Source organism: Gymnodraco acuticeps, unplaced genomic scaffold (assembly GCF_902827175.1).
Source record: "Gymnodraco acuticeps unplaced genomic scaffold, fGymAcu1.1, whole genome shotgun sequence".
NCBI lineage: Eukaryota > Metazoa > Chordata > Actinopteri > Perciformes > Bathydraconidae > Gymnodraco > Gymnodraco acuticeps.
In genome coordinates, this window is record NW_022990583.1 from 543,019 (window position 1) to 564,244 (window position 21,226).

At 42.3% G+C, this 21,226-nt stretch overlaps 1 protein-coding gene across 2 annotated transcripts in view; it reads right to left on the reverse strand.

Annotated features, from left to right (window-relative positions):
• Positions 1–19,641, reverse strand: part of znf1035 (zinc finger protein 1035) — a 38,907-nt gene extending 19,266 nt beyond the window's left edge. Inside the window, exons 1-2 of one of the 2 annotated variants that reach the window (XM_034227997.1) lie at positions 19,229–19,641; positions 2,833–2,887 (exon numbers count right to left, since the gene is read on the reverse strand). The gene's annotated coding sequence lies outside the window, so the exon portion shown is untranslated. The remainder of the gene's footprint in view (positions 1–2,832; positions 2,888–19,228) is intronic. The other variant, XM_034227998.1, reaches the window with a different exon arrangement.
• Positions 19,642–21,226: the final 1,585 nt, after the last annotated feature.

Sequence of the window (21,226 nt, forward strand, 5' to 3'; positions counted from 1 at the left end):
GATTAACCTTCAGCAGCGTTTTTATCGTTTTAATGCCATTGAAGACAACTTTTGATCAGACAACGACAAAGGTAAGACATATTGCCGTGTTGGCTACCTAATGCCACGTGTTGTGATGTCTGTTTTTGTTTATAATGTGGCAAGTTCTGATCATGGAGTTCTATAGATACCTTTCGATTCTGTGTACTCTCACGATGCTAATCGATATGTTAGATGTGCAGTTACGATAAGTAATAAGGGTGTTATACCGGACTTTCTGTGCTAAGGGCGTCAGCATTTTTTCGCTCAGAGCTAATTCATAGGCTCAGCGTTAGCCTTGTGTTTTTTTTTGATAAAAATGGTTCATATCATCAGTTCGTTGAGTTTCTTCCCGTTACATGGATATGAAATATTCATAGTTTATTAAATATTAAGAAGCCCTCAGACGCTGTTTCCTGCAGATTATGCGTTTTCCCCCCCACCGACAGGCGGATGGGGCTTAACAGGTTAATCATTGAATTCAGGCGTTCCATTCAGTCTCATTGCCAAAGGTGTATAAAACCAAGAACCTAGCCATGCAGTCTGCCTTTACAAACATTTGTGAAAGAATGGGTCGTTCTAAAGAGCTAACTGAATTTGAACGTGGTACGGTAATAGGATGCCACCGTTGCAACAAGTCAGTTTGTGAAATGTTTTCTCTCCTAGATATTCCACGATCAACTGTAAGTGGTATTATTGCAAATTGGAAACGTTTAGGAACCACAGCAACTCAGCCATGAAGTGTCAGACCACAACAAATGTTCCAGAGCGGGTTTGCTGAGTGCTGAGGCGCACAGTGCGTAAAAGTTGCCAAAGCTCTGCTGACTCAATAGCAGAGTTCCATACCAGCTCTGGCATTAATATAAGCACCAAAACTGTGCGCCGGGAGCTTCATGGCATGGGTTTTCATGGCCGAGCAGCTGCATGCAAGCCTTACATCACCAGGAAAAATGCCAAGCGTGCGATGGAGTGGTGTAAAGCACGACTCCACTGGACTGTGGAGCAGTGGAAACGTGTTCTGTGGAGTGACCAATCACGCTTCTCTATCTGGCAATCTGATGGACGAGTCTGGGTTTGGCCAATGCCAGGAGAACGTTACCTGCCTGACTGCATTGTGCCAACTGTAACGTTTGGTTGAGGAGGGATAATGCTATGGGGTGGTTTTTCTGGGGTTGGCCTAGGCCCCTTAGTTCCAGTGAAGGGGATTCTTATGCCCCTTTCACACCAACGCGGTCCGAGGGCCGGTTTAGAGCTAGGGCCTGAAAAGCACCGATTTTTCCTGTTCACACCGCAGCGGAGCTCCGATTTCTTTTAATCTAAAAAGCGAAGTAAAGCATGTACAAATTCAAGCACCATTCCCAAAATTCAAGCACTTTTCAAACCTTGAAAACACCTCGTAGAATTTCAAGCATTTTCAAAGATTTCCAGCACCCGTACGAACCCTGTGCTTAGTGTGATTCTGTTTGACCATCCGTTCGCTGTCATTGATCATTGAGGAGAGCAGGCAGACATTTTGTTTTGTATTATAGCAACTATCGGATGGAATCAATACGTGGGCTGCACAGGTTGTCATGACTCATGTCTGACTATCACAAGTGGAATCATAATGAAAAATACGCCGGTAAAATGTGCCGGCTTATGCCACAATAAGATAGCAACAAGTAGTCAAGATAGTCAATTTAGCTTCGGTTGCTATGCTAACATCACCCATTTTATACCAGAGAAACTTTCATAACAGCGTAGTGATGCCAAAACAGCGGGCAGCACTGCAGCGGTCGGTAAATGCCGCTGAAACACATTAATAAACAATGAACCACGGCACTCTGGAGAAAAGTACAAGGGTTGAGAAGTAGTTATTTAATTTAATCTGGCTTCGTATGATTAAAAGCAACACGATCAGCGACCTGACGCCGCTGGGGAGAAAATCAGCGACGTAAACGGTGACGTCATGACGGAGCAGCGGCAGCACCAGTCGGGCTCTGGGCGGTGTGAACAAATGGGGGGCTGAAAAGAAAAACCGGTTCCTAACCAGAAAAGCTCTAGCACGGAGCTAGAACGGGAACCACGTTGGTGTGAAAGGGGCATTAGTGCTTCATCTTACAAGTCATTTTGGCCAATTCTATGCTTCCAACTTTCTGGAAACAGTTTGGGGAAGGCCCTTTTCTGTTCTAGCATGACTGTGCCCCAGTGCACAAAGCAAGGTCCATAAAGGCATGGTTGGATGAGTTTGATGTGGAAGAACTTGACTGGCCCGCACAGAGCCCTGACCTCAACCCCATTAAACTCCTTTGGGATGAACTAAAACGGAGATTGCGAGCCAGGCCCCCTCGTCCAACATCAGTGTCTGACCTCACAAATGCTCTTCTGGATGAATGGGCAAAAAATTCCCACAGACACAATCCAAAATCTTGTAGAGAGCCTTCCCAGAAGAGTGGAAGAAAAGGGGGGGGGAGACTTCATTTTAATGCCTAAGAATTTGGAATGAGATGTCATAAAAGCTCCTGTAGGTGTAATGTGTAGGTGGCCCAATACCTTTGGTATATAGTGTATATCATGCAAGTGAAATATTAGACCATGTCATCACCATTGGTAGCCCTATAGCAACCAACCTGGCCTTTGTAAACAGTTGCCTAAACCCACTGCTGTATGTGTTCACGGGCCAGGATTTCAAAGATAAGATCCGTAAATCCATCCTGGCTGTACTGGAGACTGGAAGTTTCTGGAACTAACAGTGACACAAAGTCAGTCTATATATTTCTTTTTTTTTTCTTTCGCCTAAGCATCTCTCAAAAACAAAAATGAGTACACACTCACCTGGTGTTTAACATCTGTTAGCATCTAAATCTCGAAACACATCGATGCAGGCTTCCTGTAAAGGGGGAAGAAATGCAATCATTATTACCGCTATCACTAAGTTTTATTTTTACAAGCCAAAACAAATTGCATTGGTGGCTAGCTATTCCTCCACACAAAACAAAAAATGAAAACGTGTGCCACACAAACACCTATGCTAGCTCGGATTACAGATCTTTTAATTAAATCACAACCTAATCTGAAAAAGAATATGGATGGCAGTAAAATATCAATGTCAAATGTTGTACGACTCCTTTAACCTGTTAAGCCCCAAGCCTGCTATTCAGGCCTCAGGCTCGAAAATGACATTCCCAGAACAAATTACCATAACTTCACTTCTAAAAAGGGGTACATTCATAATCTTTTTTCTCAAAGCAATTATAAACCTGTGAGTTGGCTGTAGAAAAGTCAGAATCAATATAGAATTGTTTTTATTTTAAAGTAAATTCATATTGAGCATTGTAAACACATTTTTTTAATTATAGTGTCCGTCCGAAAACCACCCTTGAATGATGGGATAGTAGACTAAATGCTTTAGTAATCCAAACTATAACACATAATAAGTACCCTGTATCAAGATTGATGCAAAACAAGTGACATTTTATCTTTTTAGAGGGGTTTAGCAACAACAACAAAAACACCTTTGGGGTCATTTGAGTGGATTTGCCATATCTCTGGCCCCCCTCTGTCGATTTTGATGATTGACACCTCTTTTTAACCATTAGAATCGAGGGGAAGTTCCTAAAATCCATCTAAACATTACCATTGAGGAGTGAGAGTGATGCACACGCAGTTTGCCCAAAACCGGAAGCTGGGTTGTAGCTCGCATAGCAGCTAATATGAAATCTCAGTTTTTGACAAAAATGGAATGATGGATTATCAGTAATCATTTCAAAGTGACGGCCCGTCCACACAGCAGCGTTAAAAAAAATCTTCCAACGCTTCTGCCCATTCACTTTGAATGGGGTGACGTCACTTTACACCGAACTGCATTGTGGGAAGCAAAGCGGAGATTTCCAGGCATCTCAGGCTTCAAAAGTTGAGCAATGTTCAACTTTTGAAGCTGAGGTGAAAGCATCAGCCAATCAAATCCCGTTTATGCAAATCTGACAGTACAAGCGCTAGCCAATCAAACCGCGTGTAAGCTGGGAGTGACATACCGCAGTTCATTTTCTATATTTCTAACAAAATGGAGGAGAAATTAGTTATTGCGGTAGCAAATCACCCGGTTCTTTATGACCAGTCCCTATTTATGGCATGGAGGGAGGTGGCAGAGACAGTGGGTGAAACTGGTAGGTTTTCGCTTGTTTGGGGATTTTATATCCAGTTTACTTCGTTTTAACATTGCTATTGGTTTGTATGTCGGGGGCGGGAGATTCATGTGATTGGTTGTTGGTCGCGTTGCTTGCAAAAAATCCCCAAGCTTCAGATACGCCCACCTCCAAGATTTTTTTAACGCTGCTGTGTGGATGTACCGTGACACAGACACATTGGATTAACCTTCAGCAGCATTTTTATCGTTTTAGTGCCATTGAACACAACTTGGAATCAGAAAAACAGCAAAGGTAAGACATATTTGCCGTTTTGGCCGTAAAGCTACGTTGTGTGTTGTCTGGGTTTGCCTTCGCTGCCCTGAGTTTTGGTCGCACAGTGATTATACTTATACCTCTAGAATCTGTGGAATCTAACCCTAACCCTAACCCAGGGGTCGGCAACCCCTGGCACCGTAACCAGTGGCACACTAGGAATAAGTGGAATAAGTGTGCAAAATATTTAAATTGTATTTTCCGATCCTGAACGAGACCGCCGCCAGATCACGTCTCCCCGTTACCTGCAGAAGGAAGCCATGCACGCAACGCAGCCCCGCTCTCTTTAACTCCAGGCGACTTTCTGCCGCATTCCTCCGTGGTGCAGTGCTGATCGTTTCACCACAGAGGAAAACACTTCACAAATTGCAGTACCGATAAGGAGCTGTACAAATGCCGCAGTTTTTGCGTGGCTGTGTCTTTAGTTGAAAGCCCAGTTGCGATCTGCTCATCTCTCATCGAAATAATATGCTACAAAGGGGCGGACTGGCCATCTGTGTGTTGAACTTTCCTGTCGGCTCCCAGACCGTAGTCGAGGAGGGCAGAAGCAACAAGCTTCAGGTTCAATAACCCACTTTAGCTTAAATGACTGGAGAGAGGCGAGCTCTTCTTGGGAGGCCGTTGCATTTATTTAGCTGTTCTTCTGTTTCACAAAATACATCACAGACCCAGGGTTTCCCACACATAGACTATACTTGGGCGGGGCGCCCAGGTATATTAACGGCCGCCCAAGTATATTTCGCGACCCATTTTTTATTTTTTTTATTTTTTTAATACGTTTTTTTTGTATTATTTTTTTTGTATTCGTCCGTGACCACGACGCCATCTGCGATCGATTAACTTGTGGACAATGATCCCCCCGGTTTTGGGCAAACTGCCTGCGCATCACTCTCACTTCTCAATGGTAATGTTTAGATGGATTTTAGGAACTTCCCCTCGATCCTATTGGCTCTAACGGTTCAAAAGAGGTGTCAATCATCAAAATCAACCGAGGAGCGCCAGAGATATGGCAAATCCACCCAAATTTCTTTTGCTGAACCTCTCTTAAAAAGGTCAAATATCACTTGTTTTGCATCAATCTTGATACAGGGTACTTATATGTTATAGTTTGGATTCCTAAAGCTTTTAGTCTACTATCCCATCATTCAAGGATGGTTTTCACTATAAGTAATGTTTTTTTTTTGGACGGTCACTATCATTTAGATTTTTTTACCATGCTCAATCTGAATGTATTTCAAAAAATCTATTTTCATTCTGACCGGTCGATCGCAAAGGTAGTGTGGGGTAGATCGCATGGCATTTAAAAAATAAATAAGGAAAAATATATATTTTATTTTTTAAAGTTAGCCTATCATCCATCCTTACTATGGCATTTGCCACTTGATTGACGTACAGGTAAACTCTGTAAACTCTCACACGCCAGAGTTTATCCACCATTTAGTCAACTAGCACCGCGCTTGCGACACAGATTGGGCAGGGGCGGCCCTGTAGGTAGATCTTTTGGGCGTGGTCATTTTAAAAGTAGCTCCCAAGCTGAAAAAGTGTGGGCACCCCTGATCTAGTAGATCGCGTTCACACCGGAATAAATCCCTGAGGGAGGATTACGCAAATGAAGCCGCTGATGTCACTTCTTCTTCTTCTGCTTTGGGTTTAATGGCAGACCGCAAACAACTTCACGGCGTATACTGCGACCCGAAGTCCCGGGTAAATCGCCAGAAGTGCCGACACCTCCTTTTATTTTGTGTTGCCATAAGTTAGTCTCTCTCCGTTGGTGCGCTGGGCTAATGCTAAAAATGATAATGTGAGCAAATAAAAAGGCAGCTTCACAAAACATTTCGGAGTTTTACACGCAGTTGTTTGCAATTTGCCCATCAAATCAGAAATTGAAACATTTTCCTCACCAGGAAAGTACCACCGTACCATAGCAGGGACTGAAAAGTGGTGAAAAGGTTCCCGAAAAAAAAAGTTCTAGTTCCAGATCTTTTTGGTGTGAACGCAAAATCCCAGGAACTATCGGAACTATTCCTGGGAAAAGTACTCCGGTGTGAAAGCACCTATAGTCATTTGTTCTGGGAATGTCATTTTCGAGTCTGAGACCTGAAAAACAGGCTTGGGGCTTAACAGGTTAACAATATAAGAGCTAAAACGTTTAATAACCTTCCTTACGTGTTAGAGAAAGAACATAAGATGGGTTGATAAAGATGAAGGGTGTTTTTTTACGTGCAGCTGAGCCGCTTTGTGTGTAGTGAGTGAGTGAGTGAGAGAGCGGGGCACAATTGCTGTGCAGCGATCAGCTGATACAGAGCAAAGAGAGAGACCGGCTGTCCATGGAGCTTGGTCTCCTGTCCTCACAACTCTTATAATCCTGGTAGAAGATTTTTTCCGAATTAGTACCGAGTTTCGCTTCCCAACCCCAATATTGTGCTCGCTACATTTCCCGGACCGCTTGAATAAGAACTGATTTTCAGTACCCAACCCTAGTAAAGCATGAATGTATTACACAACCATCTTTCTCTGCTGCCAAAACCATAGTCTATGCTTTCATCTCATCACGAATCGACTACTGCCAGAGCATCCTTTATAGTACACCATCCAAACTCCTCAACACGTTTCAGTACATCCAAACTGCTGCTTGTCTCCTCACCCACACGCTCCCGTGACCATATCACCCCTGTCCTGCAGCACCTCCACTGTCTCCCCGCCCCTCAATGCATTCATTTCAAAATCCCTCCATAACCAGGACCCCTCCTACCTCGATGAACTGCTCCATCACCACACTCCTTCCCGCAACCTCCGCCCCCTAAGACACCATCACCCTGGTTCCACTTCACAGGACTAAGCACCAGACCTAATAGGGCGATAGAGTCTTCTCCATAGTTGCACCCTCCCTCTTGAACTCCCTCGACAGATCTGTGACTGCACTAATCTGTCTTCATTCAAATCACAAATGTGTCTTTGAGTACCATAAAGAGTGCTCTATTATTATTATTAGGATAATACTGTATAGAAGATGACAAGGTAACAATGACGTTATAAATTGGTTTGTAGCCTATTGTTTTAATGCCTTGACATTGGCAATTTTCTCGGTCTCATTCTTGTTTTTTTGGAACCTGCTGTTATATGAGGGGGAAGTCTAAGCAAGCCATTTTCAGGAAACTAATATGTTAAGATAAACTTTAAAACATGAACTGAAACAACATTTGGAAATTAAATGACCTCACCCGGTTGCATAGCGCCGCTAATTGTTTAGGTGTCTTTTAATAAGCAGGTAGTCATATCATTAGCTAGAACTAGCTAGATCTGATCGATATGGACATAAACGCGAGTGAAGTCTAATCTGACGGGAGAGAGAGATCAGCTGCTGCTGACGAGTCGACACGCAGCTCTGCATAATCACATGCAACAGTGATTGGAACAAAACACACTTCAGGTTAGAAAATCACAATTATTTAATTACCTCTCAAACTACCTAAACTAGATATAGATGTTTATTTTTACTGTCGGGTCACTCATTACTGGATCCGCGAGCTGCATGATACTGACGGGCTGTCAGGAGAGAGAGAGAGAGAGAGCGCTCCGTTTATTATTCCTGTGTTATTATAAATTACTGTACACTTTTGAATAATGTAGTTAATCTACTATAATTAGTTTGTTTAATATCGAATCATATCAATTTGTTTTAAAGCTCAATAAATAACAAAGAAGACCTTTGACCGGCGCTTTTCTAATTTTGTCCGGAAGATTTAAACTTTTTTTAATTTAAAATCCTAACGGAAACTCTGCTAGCAACTATGTTTAGGCGTAGTACCAAAAAAAACAAAAACGTAAAAGCTTATACTGTCTTGCAAAACATATGATCCCTGACCAAGGTGATCTCCTGGGCATTCACAAAAGAACACTGTGTGCCTCTCTATGCCTTTGCTCGAGGACGTTGAATGTTGCATGCTTTTTTCCCCTCTTTCGGCTCTGGTCTCCGCTTCTAGGATTGAAAGCCAGTAAGGGCACACTGCACACCGTGCCATGAAGAATTAACTGCCAACCAACTCCATCTGCATTGTTCTAACCCTGATAACCCTGATGCAAAGCAATTAATATAACTATGAAGAAAAACCTTTATAGAGCTTTTTGAACCAATTTGCTGGTAATTGTAATGGGAAAGAACACTGCAAAAATCCAGATGATACACTTAGGATTTGACAGCCACTGACGACACTTGAACAAAAAAGTGATAGCTGATATAATAGCCTTAGGGGGAGGATGAAATAGCTACTTGAGATGCACAACAGATGTTATGGCATTTATAAAAGTGTAGTGAATACAAAGTAGTGTTGCACGGTGTACCGATACTTGAAAGGTACCGCGATACCCTGCCGTTAAAAACGGTACGATTCCTCCGTTTCATTAGTATCGGTACTTTAAGAATGACGGGGAAAAGTACTCCGGTGAGAAAGCGCCGTTTTAATAAGAGCCGTGTGTGTTCAGCGCTCTGCTTCCACTCCTTGCACTGCAGCCGTGCCTGCAGTCCCGCCCCTCTCAAGCACGTTCTAAGTCCCTCCCCTCTCTCGTGCACGCGGCCATGCGCTAGCTGCCAGAGCATGTGAGAAAACGAGAAGCATGGCTGCAAGTGGGAGTGCAACTGCCGCTGCGCCTCGGCTTGTTGACAAAAAAGACGCCAGAAGCGACATTTGGAAGTATTTGAGCTATATCTCTGACAGTGAGGGCAAGCCTACGGACACCACGAGGCCTGTCTGTGAGAAATGTTTTAGATCCCTGCAAACCAAGGGAGCCAACACATCAGACTTGGCTAAGCACCCCGCCGACCGGAATCCAGAGCTGTTTAAAGAATTTAAAGACAGACAGGTTAGCGAATGTGATAGATAACATAATTACATCATGCTCAAGCCATGCCCTCAAATCTAAGTCAAACAAGTGTAATTTATTTTGTGACAAACGAACGTTTTCGTAGTTTGACAAGGCAATTAATGGCAATGATAACTGTCTAATATGGCTATCTTTTTAGCTAACTTACCAATGTGGCTAACATCTGCAATATACATTTTGTCAATAATTATTTATATTACTGTACTATTACATGTTAATAAAATATAAAAAAAATTATATTTTATAAAACAACAACGTTTTTTGAGATGATGCTTAATTTTATTTAATACGAATTCTTGTCATTTATTTTGTTTATTGTTCTCATTGTTTAAAAGTTTGTGTTAACCATATGGTTCTGGTGTGAAATAAAGCACAATAATTACATTTAAGACTGTTTCCCTTTTTTTTAGAAAAGTATCGAAAAAGGATCGGAATCGCAATTCTTGAATTGGTATCGGTATCGAAACCAAAATGTTGGTATCGTGACAACACTAATACAAAGCATTCATTCTAAGTGTGTACCCCTGTAAAAGTGGCGCAGCTGTATTTGTTCTACAAGGTGCACAATATAAGAATAAACTAGGGATGCTCCGATTAGGGGTGGGCGATATGACGATATATATCGTCGTGACGATATTAGGTCTCCACGATATGCTTTTTCAGAGATATCGTCCTATCGTGATAAAAAAAAATTGGAAAAAAAATATAGCGGGAGGGGAAGAGGCTCTCCGTGTGCGGCGCAGGGGGCTATGACAGCGGACGGAGAGCCTCTTACCCTCCCGCTCCCCCAGCCTCAGCTACTGATTTTAATTTCACCATATATCAAGCCCGATCGATTTCACAATGTCAGCACACCTCTGCTTTCGTTCAGTCCGAGTTGTTTGACACGCTCCCAAAGTCCCCGCCCCCTTTCTTTGCAGCGGGAAAATACACTGTTGACAGTCTGCACACACAGCAATAATGGACGGAGAGTCAGATTCTGATGTAGAACAATTAGATTTAGTCCCCAAAAAGAACTCTACGTCTGTGGTATGGAAGTATTTTGGCTATAAGACAGCAGACACGGAGCAAACAAATGTCATTTGCAAAATGTGCAAACAAGGACATTTCAAAGCGACAGATCACGTCGGGCTTACGAGACCACCTCAAACGCAAGCACCAGAAAGAGCATGCAGAGACTGTAAGAGTGCAAGGTCCCCCGCGTGTGAATGCACAATCTACCGCAGCGACTGCACCAAAACAAACTACCATAGGTCAGGCATTTCATAAAGGGGCTCCTTATGAAAAGACTAGCAAACGGTGGAAAGACATAACTGACACGGTGGCGTTTTATGTGGCCAAAGATATGCAACCAATACAGAGCGTGGAAAACAAAGGTTTCGTGAGGCTGATGAAAACAGTTGACCCACGGTACCAGGTGCCCAGTCGAAAATATTTTTCTACAAAGGCCATTCCACAAATGTACACTGAATGCCGAGAGAAGGTACAACAGGAAATTCAAAATGTCCAGTTTTTTGCTACAACCAGTGATTTATGGTCTAGCCGCACGTCAGAACCGTATATGAGTCTGACCATTCATTTCATTCACAAGTGGAAGCTGCAAAGTGCATGTCTCCAAACGATATACTTCCCGGTAGACCATACAGGGGAACTAATCGCACATGGCCTAAGGGACTTACTTCAAGGCTGGGGACTGAAAGAGGAGAACATGATCTGCATGACCACAGACAGTGGAGCCAACATGGTTAAAGCTTTGGATCTTAACGCCTGGACTCGCCTGCAGTGCTTTGGTCACAGACTTCACCTGGCCATCGGTGAGTGAAACAAGTATTATATTAATATATGACTACAAATTATACGTTTCTTCATTTCGTGTGTGTTTGTGTGTGATGCATTTCAATAAAATATATAAAAATCCATATCTACAAAACAAGAAAAAAAATAGTAGAATTAAAAATATAAATAGTTTAATGAAAATGTGAATCAAAATGTATTGTGTGATTAACCAATTAAGTCCTATTTAAAAAATATATATATTTAGTAGTGATAATAAATATTGCATTCTACAAGCTAGGCCAAACTTTGCATTGTTATGCAAAATAGTTGGCAGAGGAGGTTAAACCAGATTAATAAATCTTTATCTTCTATTTCTTAGAAAAAAAGTGCCAAAGACCCTCGTGTTGATCGCACAGTGTCCATCTTGAAGAAAATGGTCAGTGCATTATCCTTCAGCTGGAAGAAAAAGAGGGAGTTGGCTAGGCTTCAAACAGAGATGAAGCTACCTCCGCACAAACTCATCACCGACTCGATGGGGCTCCAACCTCGCTATGATTGAGAGAGTGTTGGAACAGGAAAAGGCCATTTCTGAGTTCCTTAAGGCAGACAAGAAGACAAGGTGTTTGGTCCCTGGATACAACGAAAAGGATGTGATGGAGTCTGTAGTGAAGGCCCTGGGTCCACTACGGGACTTCATAGATGCACTCTCAGGTGAGTTTATTTAAATGTTTTATTATTTATATATTTTTTAATTAGAAAAGTGGCAATACAATCAATACAACTCAATATACAAACATAATTACTATTTGTCCTCTTTTTTTCTTTTCTTTTTAGGTGAGGACTATGTGAGTGTGTTTTATGTAAAGCCAGTGCTTCACCTGTTCAAAGAACACCTCTTAAAAGCGGATGATGACGACACTGACCTCTCAGGAGAAATGAAGATGACCATTCTCAACTACCTCACTGACAAATACAAGGATCCCAAAACTGATGAACTGCTGGATATGGCTTCACTTGTTGATCCAAGGTTCAAAATAAAGTACATTGACAGTGACAACTTAGAGAAGATACAAGCCAGAGCTGTGTCTGAGCTTGAGTCCTTGCTGACTGTCACTTTACAAGCACAGTGTCCCGCAGCATCTTCATCTACCTCCACATCACAGAGCCTTGAGGCAGAAGCAAACCATGGCCCCCACAAAAAGAAAGCTAAGAAAACACTGGCCAGCTTTTTGAAGACCTCTGTAACTTCAGCTGGCACATCTGCTGCTTCTCCATCCCTAAAAGAAGCAATAGATGCAGAATTGAAGTCCTACCTGTCCGTACCAAATGCAGACAGTGAAATGGATCCTCTGGAATGGTGGCAAAACCATGATGGAAACTTTTCAAGGGTTAGCCAATTAGCTAGAAAGTATCTCTGCATTCCGGCAACTAGTGCTCCCTCAGAGAGGGTATTCAGCACTGGTGGCAATATTGTCACATGCCAAAGGGCAACTCTCAAGCCAGAGAAAGTTGACAAACTGATTTTCCTGGCAAAAAATCTGTGATTGTGTTCTGTCAACAAGAAAAGAAAAGTAAAACAAGTTTAAAAAAAAGAAAACTATAGGTTTTGCACTTTATTTATTGTCTTGTTTGATTCTGTTGGCTTATATTTGTTATATAATAATAATATGTTTACTGATGTTCATGTTTATTGATGTTCACTGCTCACTTGTTCATTTCAGAAATAAAACCAGCTTGAAATGCTATTTTGGTCTGTTACTCCTTTTTGTTTTAGTTTCTGTTACCTTGTAGGTGCTTGTACTGTTAAGTAACTTGAAAAATAACCATAATAACCGACATGAAAAAATATCGTGATATATATCGTCTATCGTGATACTGCTTGAAAATATCGTGATAACATATTTTTCAATATCGCCCACCCCTAGCTCCGATCGCCAATTTCGGGGGCCGATCGCCGGAATCAGTATCGGCCGATACCGATCGCCGATCCGATCGAGTGGGCGGGGCCTAAATGGAAGATTTAGACTTTAAATCTTCCATTTAAAGTGATGTTTAAAACTCATTCACTGGAGCTTCCACAAAACAACAATCAACTTAAGTACATTATTCAAGTTTACATTCACTTTGGATAATAACACGGGAGAAATTAGCGGAAGCGCTCTCTTTTCCTCTCTCCCTCCCTCCCGACAGTGAAGAATACATATATTTATAACTAGTTTAGCTTGTTCCAGAGGTAGATAAAATAGCTAAGAGTGTTAGGTCTAACTTTTATGTGTTTCGCTCCGCTTACCGGTCCGGCGGGCGGAGCTGCAGGATTTCTGCTTCACACACACGTTGCATACCGCTATTTTACTGTCTTTTTCGGACACCTTAAAATTAGGGATGCTCCGATCGCCAATTTCGGGGCCGATCGCCGGAATCAGTATCGGCCGATACCGATCGCCGATCCGATCGAGTGGGCGGGGCCTAAATGGAAGATTTAAACATCACTTTAAATCTTCCATTTAAAGTGATGTTTAAAACTCAGTTAATGGGGCTCATTCACTGGAGCTTCCACAAACAACAATCAACTTAATTATTACATTCAAATGATGTACATTATTCAAGTTTACATTCACTTTGGATAATAACACGGGAGAAATTAGCGGAAGCGCTCTCTTTTCCGCTCTCTTTTCCTCTCTCCCTCTCTCTCTCCCTCTCCTGACAGCCTGTCAGTATCTCATGCAGCTCACTGATCCAGTAATGAGTGACCCGACAATGAAGAATACATATATTTATAATAACTAGTTTAGCTTGTTCCAGAGGTAGATAAAATAGCTAAGTGTGTTAGGTCTAACTCTTACGGTACGTCCACACAGCAGCTTTTCAAAAATCTTCAAAATCTTGGAGCTGGGCGTGTCTGAAAGCTTGGGGATTTTTTGCGACCAACGCGACCAACAACCAATCACATGAATCTCCCGCCCCCGACATACAAAGCAAAAAACCCCGAGGATTTTATGCGAGCAATATATATATAAACTCCCCAAACAGGCGAAAACTTACCAGTTTCACCCACTGTCTCTGCCACCTCCCTCCATGCCTGGTTCCTCCGGTTTGTATCCCGTTAATAGTTCTGGTCGTAAAGAACCGGGTGATTTGCTACCGTAATTTCTCGTTTGGAATATGAGGAAATGAACTGCGGTCTGGTTCTCCCTGTGTGTGTGTTTCGCTCCGCTTACCTGTCCGGCGGGCGGAGCTGCAGGATTTCTGCTTCACACACGTTGCATACCGCTATTTTACTGTCTTTTTCGGACACCTTAAAATAATGCCAGACCGGTGAAGCCATTTTGGCGAGCTTGTTTTGCCGCTCACAGAGAAAAGTGTCATGTATTTTACGTCATGCGATCGGCTCTCGCGATCGGCATGTTTAGAGAGCACCGATCGATCGGTAGAGAGTGAGTATCGGCCGATATCGATCGGTGACCGATCGATCGGAGCATCCCTACTTAAAATAATGCCAGACCGGTGAAGCCATTTTGGCGAGCTTGTTTTGCCGCACACAGAGAAAAGTGTCATGCATTTTACGTCATGCGATCGGCTCTCGCAATCGGCATGTTTAGAGAGCACCGATCGATCGGTAGAGAGTGAGTATCAGCCGATCTCAATCGGTGACCGATCGATCGGAGCATCCCTAGAATAAACCAAAGACAATACAGACTTTAACCTATCCCTACATCAGCCAATGCCAGGCAAGTCAGACCAGACATACAATTACGGTGTAACTATTGAGCAAATTAGGGCTGTCCCCAAATAGTTGATTAATCACTAGTCAACTAATTCAGTCTTAATCGAGCAATTTTTCATTAGTCGATTAGTTTTTTTAAAAAGAAGCTTCATCTGTGCGCTGCATGTGCTATGACGTGTAGGCCAGAAACCCCCTCAGACTTCATTCAGAGCGGAGCCTGGTCATTATGTTAATTTGGTCGGGCAGGAAATCTAAAGTGTGGATCTTTCTGAGCGAGTAATGGACGAGTCCCACAAGGTGACATGCAAACTACGACGGCAACAAGTCTCCTCCGTACCCACCATCACAGCGCAGCTTCCTGAATGCCGGCTTCATAACAAAACACGGAGCTTAATTATCCCGACAACGTGTGTAACTTTCTCAGACTCGGAGGAAAACAGCAGCAGTGATTCTTTGTATCAACATATATAGACCTATAATATATAATCATTCTGACCTGAGAAAACGATAAAGCTTTAATTTCATGATGAGGGCGTACTGCGCAGAGGGATTTTTGCAGACGCTCATATTTTCAGTGTTTCCATTTCCTCTGTAGTATTTATTGGGTTGTTATATTCAGATATGAATAATATAAACTAGTAGGGCTGCACGGTATTGGAAAAAAATGACATCGCGATTTTTTTCCCCCCCTGCGGTATATATTGCGGGTTTTTTTAACCTGTTAAACCCCAAAGTCCCGGCGGGTACTTTACTTTTTTTTTTTTCACGACAGTGTCTCAGGGGATCGTAATATTTAAGAACCTATTAATGTGTTATACCAGATTAACGGAAATAATCTCAGCTAACTGACGATACAAACCATTTTTACCAAAACAAAACACAAGTCTCATAAGAAGCATCTAAATGACCCCTGAGCGAAAAATGCTAACGCACTTTGGCACAGAACTCAAGATAAAAGTACCCTTATTATTACTTATCGTAGCTGCACTTACAATATATCCGATTAAAGCTGAGGTTCCACAGATTATTTAGGTATATAGTATCATCACTGAGTGATCTGAACTCGGACAGGGGAAGCAAACACAGACATCACAACACGTACCTTTACGTAGCTTCTAGGAGAGATGCCTCACCGTAGCTGTCAATCTGATCAAAAGACGTGTTCAATGGCATTAAAACGAGAAAGAAAAAACGCGTCTGAATCGGTTAATCCATAGGTTTTTAACGTCTCTGTATAAAAAAAATGATTTAATTTAATTTATAATCCATAAATTCATTTTTATGTAAATATCGCAGAGCAAAAGTTAGCTGCTAATGGTAGCCACCAGAGTGGCTGCTGCTTCCGGTCTTGGCAATGCGGAAGTCTCACACACACATTACCAAATAAGGACTGTGTGATTTCCCCTCGATTCCATTGGCTCTGACGGTCAGAAAGAGATGTCACATGTCAAAATCCAGCAAGGTGGGCCAGAGATATGGAACATTTACCCAAATGGCCCCAAAAGAGGGTTTTTTTGTGCTAAATCTGTCTAAAAAGGTCAAATATCACTTGTTTTGCATCAATCTTGATACAGAATGATTGTGATTGGTGGTTTGCTATGCATGCAGGGGAAGTTCTACACACACCAACAGATGAACAAATAAGGAGTGAGAGTGACGCGTAGCCAAAACCGGAAGCTGCATACACTCTGGTGGATACCATTAGCAGCTAACTTTTGTGCTCCGATTTTTACATAAAAATGGAATTATGGATTATAAACAATTGCTTCAAAGCCACAGATACATTATCAACCTATGGATCAACCGATTCAGCCGCGTTTTTTGTTTCTCGTTTTAATGCCATTGAACACGTCTTTTGATCAGATTGACAGCTACGGTGAGACGATCTCCCGTAAAAGGTACGTGTTGTGATGTCTGTGTTTCCTTCCCCTGTTGCGAGATCGGATCGCTTAGATACTATACTTAAATAATCTGTGGAGTCTCAGCTTTAATCGGATATATTGTATGTGCAGTTTCGATAAGTAATATAAGGGTATCTTTACTTTGAATTCTGTGCTAAAGTGCGTAAGCATTTTTTTTTTTTTTAAATGAATAAAACCGCACGTCCCTGCGGTGTGAATTTTTGGAAGGAAAAAAAAGAATAAATAAAAAAAGATATATTTATAATCATAATGTAGCATAAACGTGCGACGATTAGTCGACTACTCGCCTTAAATGACGACTAGAAAAATCTTTAGGCGAGGGCAGCTCTAGAGCAAATACCTAATTAGTAGGGATGCTCCGATCGATCGGTCACCGATCGAGATCGGCCGATACTCACTCAACCGATCGATCGGTGCTCTCTTAACATGCCGATCGCGAGAGCCGATCGCATGACGTAAAATACATGACACTTTTCTCTGTGTGCGGCAAAACAAGCTCGCCAAAATGGCTTCATCGGTCTGGCATTATTTTAAGGTGTTCGAAAAAGACAGTAAAATAGCGGTATGCAACGTGTGTGAAGCAGAAATCCTGCAGCTCCGCCCGCCGGACTGGTAAGCGGAGCGATACACACAAGAGTTATACCTAACACACTTAGCTATTTTATCTACCTCTGAAACAAGCTAAACTAGTCATTATAAATATATGTATTCTTCACTGTCGGGTCACTCATTACTATATCAGTGAGCTGCATGAGATACTGACAGGCTGTCAGGAGACACTTGTTATGGTCTTATTTCATAGCTATATTCTTGTCATATTGATTTCTACCAGCCAAATGTCTAACCCCCATTACAGGTGAACATCTTCATTCAATGCTACCAAAAAAGCGCAGCAGAGGATGTTCAACCTGCGGCAGCTGAAGAGATTAAACTTGCCAAAGACGATGATGGTGGTCTTCTACACTGCCATCATCCGAGTCCATCCTCACCTCCTGCATCACCATCTGGTACGCTGCAACTACAGCCAAGGAGAAGGGCAGCTGCAACGTGTCATCAGTTATGCAGAGGGGGTGATCGGCTGCAATCTGCCATCCCTCCACGACCTGCATGCCTTCAGGACCCTGAGGCGGGCAGATTGGGGCCAAATCCTCCCACCCTGGACACAAACTGTTCGAACCACTCCCCTTTTGCAGGAGGCTGCGCTCCATCAGGACCAAAACCTCTCACCACCTGAACAGTTTCTTCCCCTCTGCTACCGGACTCAAAAACAAGGCCCGGGACCCCCACTGATACTGACCCTAAGCCACATCATAGACTCTATGCATTCCATTAATACACACAATGCAAACAATATCTTGTTCATTTTAATAAAGTATGTCCTGCACAACCCATCCGAATTTTTCACATGAATGCACAATGTACACAAAGCTACATCTTATATCTGCGTGGCTTCCGCTTGTCATACCAATACTGCACATATTTTACTTTTATTCAATTTTATTTGTACTGGTATGACTATATTGCTATATTTTAATGTTATAATAGTTTTCTATAATGGTTTTTTGGGGACCTTTTCTTACAATTTATTTTTCTTGTTTATGTATGCACCATATACACATTTTTGAGCATAGTAGGTGTCAATCCACTGCTCCACATGCAGGTAAAATAGTCATATTCATTACATTACAAAACAATAATGTCCAGATGTAATGACACTGTCAGAAAGGTATTAATTACATTTTGTATTTATGTTGAAGAGCTGTTAAACTTGACAGCACTACACTGAGGTGAGTTTCTAATGTTTTGAGCTCTGCATTTGATAATAGGCCTATAGAGTATATAAAAAAGGTACCAGGGTGTGTATGTGGTTTGACATTGCTTTTTTTGCAGAGGGATCATGGGGTAATTTGATAAAATGATAAAGGCTAGGGACTACCGAATGGATGTAATAGAAACATCAAGCTATTTTAACTTTTTACGTCAAACTGTTTGGTTCAAGGATCCCGGAGAGCACATTACTAACTCGAAGGTGACATATTTGTTGTTGTAAAGCTTACTGAGCAATGTATTAACCTTTTAAAGCAACACATCAACAGAGCTGCCATAGTCAGTTCCTGGTTGTTATTATTATAAAGTAAAAGATAAGCATTATCTAAAAAAAAAAAAAGGCGAAATGGCATGGCCACCTCTATGATGTTGTAATGGTTGTGAATGCTTAATGTGATGAACTTTTAGCCAGCCTAGACGGAGAACACAAAGGAAACGCTGAGATGCAATCAGCTCAAAACACATAAACATCCTCAGAAGCAGTGAGGTTTGTAACTCTAGCCACGTGTGAGTTTCATTTTAATCCAACACTGATTTATGTTCTGGTTGAGCCTAGCTATAGGTACCTCAGTCAGCTAGCACAATGCTACCTAGCACTGATACAGCTAATGATTTCTCTGGTCTTTAACGGGACGCCTTACCGGAAAAGTGCTCCGTGTAGCTTCTGTGTGCTTCACCGGCAATCCCTTTGTGGCTTATCGGCTACATGGTCTGTGTTTCTATCTCCCAAAGATGTCCGCTTTCTTTGCCAGTACACGGAGGAAGTGGCTGTCCTCCTTGCCAATGGCTCCCGTCTCTTCTCAGGAATATCGTCAGGAGATCTTTCTTTTTGGACTGTGGGTCGATAAAGATAGTTATATCAAAAACTCAGCGTTTTCGACTCACGACGTGTGCTACACTATCGGGCTTGCAACCCCGGGTTGCAGCGTTGGATCCAAATCCGCCTCCATTATATTTATTTTGCGCAATTTCACACAATGTGCCCGAATTTGTGCGTACGTTATGCGATGGTCTGGTTACAACCAATAACAATGTGCGGGGTCTCAAAAAGAGCCCGCCCCTGAATGTTCTTTGGCTGACACAGCCACAGCCTGACAGGGCGGCAGAACTACTACTTCCGGGCAACCGCACCGCGATCCCTCCTCCTCCTCCTCCTCCTCCTCCTGCTGCTGCAGCAGCTTCTCCTGCACCCCCTACTTGCTGTGGCGCAGGCAGTTGTACTTGCACTGACAGTCACTGCACTGATTAATGAAGTCCTTACTTGAGCTTAAGTACACCCCTGTGCAGTTTCAGTAACACTATGTTGATGTAAGATGAGTTTGATCACCGTCACTGGAGAACTCAATCAAATGTGCCTGCTTGTCTGCTGGACTGGACGTGGTTGGTCTTTAAAGGGTTAACACGTTGTTTACCACCATTTTGTGAGCAAGACTTGCTTCAAAATGGCGCCACTTCTAGTTCTGGTCTGTTTTTAAATCCCTTTGGCTGAGGGGTCTTAAAAGAACCACTTCACAGGAGGAAAAAACACTGTTCTAATGAAGACAAATGGCATAATGGGTGAACAGGATCCCCTGGATAGGCTATGTCTGATATGCTTTGTCTAGTCCATTTATATTAGTGCATTTATGCTCCCATCAGGTTTACTTGATTTTATCTCAGAATGTGCAGATCACCAGGTCATTGATCCTTGGTCACATAATTTATGTACAACAAATTATGCAAATGAATATGAAACTGCATTCTGTCCAAATCACAAACCACCAAACCTGCCATCTAGAGGGAAAACAAGTTTATTTTGCCTCCCTTGTGGAGTCAAGAAACTTGTTGTAACCGGCATTAAAACAGGTCTAAAACATCTGCCAAATCTGTACCCCCTGTCTACTCCCTAAAATGCACTTGTTCCCTTCCTGTGAGAGTGCACAACTCATTTGGGTATTCTTTGATTTCATGTAGTTAAGCACTCAATAAACCAAATACATGTCACACGTGTCGAAAGCATAGCACACACCGTGAAATTTAGACTGCATTTGACAGTATCTAGTATAAGGAGTAGTTAGCAGCTAGTGCTGGGAGCAGTGGTAGGGTTCTAGTGCCTTGCTCAAGGGCACCTCAGCAGTACCCGGGTGGCAAACTAGCACTTCTCCATGTTACCAATCAACACTCAGTCCTTTGTTTGAGGACTTGGACTGGGAACCCCTTCAGTTCCAAAGCTAAGTCCCAACGGAATGAACCACAAGAGCCACAATTATGCTATTCACTAGATAAAAAAATCAGAATTAAATCAAACTGGCTGACAAGATGCCGAGTTTCGAAAAAAAGGAAACATAGTCCCCTTAGCAAATTTGGATGATACCATTCCCTTACTCAACAAAAATAACCCCCAATGGTGGCTGTATTGGTCAGTTCCCATATGTCACCAGCAGTTCAAGTGTTAAGGTAGGGGATTCCTTGAAACATACTTGTTTGTAGTACATCTTTGGTCCAATTGGTACGCCACTAGGCAAGACAAAAACTCTGCTCTTGTGGAGACGAGCAAAATGCTATTATTGTTCAAATAAAGATGCAAGCATGCACTTTTACACTCTCCTGGAAGGCCTCATGGTGTTGCACTTGTTTCTACAGAATAAAGGTCAAGGATA